The sequence below is a fragment of the Arachis stenosperma genome, chromosome 2, assembly GCF_014773155.1.
Source record: "Arachis stenosperma cultivar V10309 chromosome 2, arast.V10309.gnm1.PFL2, whole genome shotgun sequence".
Lineage (NCBI taxonomy): Eukaryota > Viridiplantae > Streptophyta > Magnoliopsida > Fabales > Fabaceae > Arachis > Arachis stenosperma.
In genome coordinates this window covers 97,638,580-97,639,847 of record NC_080378.1, presented here as the reverse complement: position 1 = coordinate 97,639,847, position 1,268 = coordinate 97,638,580, and the positions used below count along the sequence as shown (strand labels likewise).

General features: G+C 41.4%; 1 non-coding gene across 1 annotated transcript; it reads left to right on the top strand.

The window, feature by feature from the left end:
• The first annotated feature begins 515 nt into the window (after positions 1 to 515).
• Positions 516 to 623, top strand: LOC130964773 (small nucleolar RNA R71). Its single transcript, XR_009080847.1, has one exon. It is a non-coding gene; the product is annotated as a small nucleolar RNA R71 (small nucleolar RNA).
• The last annotated feature ends 645 nt before the right edge of the window (positions 624 to 1,268 follow it).

Below are 1,268 nucleotides of genomic sequence, written 5' to 3'. Positions count from 1 at the left end.
TTACTATTGTTAAACCTGTTTCTTCCACCATTATTATTGAAACCTTGTTGAGGTCTCTCTTGATTCTTCCATGAGAGATTTGGGTGATTTCTCCATGAAGAATTATAGGTGTTACCATAGGGTTCTCCTAGGTAATTCACCTCTTCCATTGAAGGGTTCTCAAGATCATAAGCTTCTTCCTCAGATGAAGCATCCTTAGTACTGCTTGGTGCATTTTGCATTCCAGACAGACTCTGAGAAATCAAATTGACTTGTTGAGTCAATATTTTATTCTGAGCCAAAATGGCGTTCAGAGTATCAATCTCAAGAACTCCTTTCTTCTGACTAGTCCCATTGTTCACAGGATTCCTTTCAGAAGTGTACATGAATTGGTTATTTGCAACCATTTCAATTAGCTCTTGAGCCTCTGTAGGCGTCTTCTTCAGATGAAGAGATCCTCCAGCAGAGCTATCCAAAGACATCTTGGACAGTTCAGAGAGACCATCATAGAAAATACCTATGATGCTCCATTCAGAAAGCATGTCAGAAGGACATTTTCTGATTAATTGTTTGTATCTTTCCCAAGCTTCATAGAGGGATTCTCCATCCTTCTGTCTGAAGGTTTGGACTTCCACTCTAAGCTTACTCCATCTTTGTGGTGGAAAGAACTTTGCCAAGAAGGCATTGACTAGCTTTTCCCAAGAGTCCAGGCTTTCTTTAGGTTGAGAGTCCAACCATATCCTAGCTCTGTCTCTTACAGCAAAAGGGAATAGCATCAGTCTATAGACCTCAGGGTCTACCCCATTGGTCTTGACTGTGTCACAGATTTGCAAGAATTCAGCTAAGAACTGATGAGGATCTTCCATTGGAAGTCCATGGAACTTGCAATTCTGTTGCATTAGAGAAACTAATTGAGGCTTAAGCTCAAAGTTGTTTGCTCCAATGGCAGGGATAGAGATGCTTCTCCCATAGAAGTCGGGAGTAGGTGCAGTAAAGTCACCCAGCACCTTCCTTGCATTGTTTGCATTGTTGTTGTTTTCGGCTGCCATGTCTTCTTCCTCTTTGAAGAATTCGGTCAGGTCCTCTAAAGAGAGTTGTGCTTTGGCTTCTCTTAGCTTTCGCTTCAAGGTCCTTTCAGGTTCAGGGTCAGCTTCAACAAGAATGCCTTTGTCTCTGCTCCTGCTCATATGAAAGAGAAGAGAACAAGAAAATATGGAATCCTCTATGTCACAGTATAGAGATTCCTTGAGGTGTCAGAGGAAAAGAAAAAAATAGAAGAAAGAAGAAGG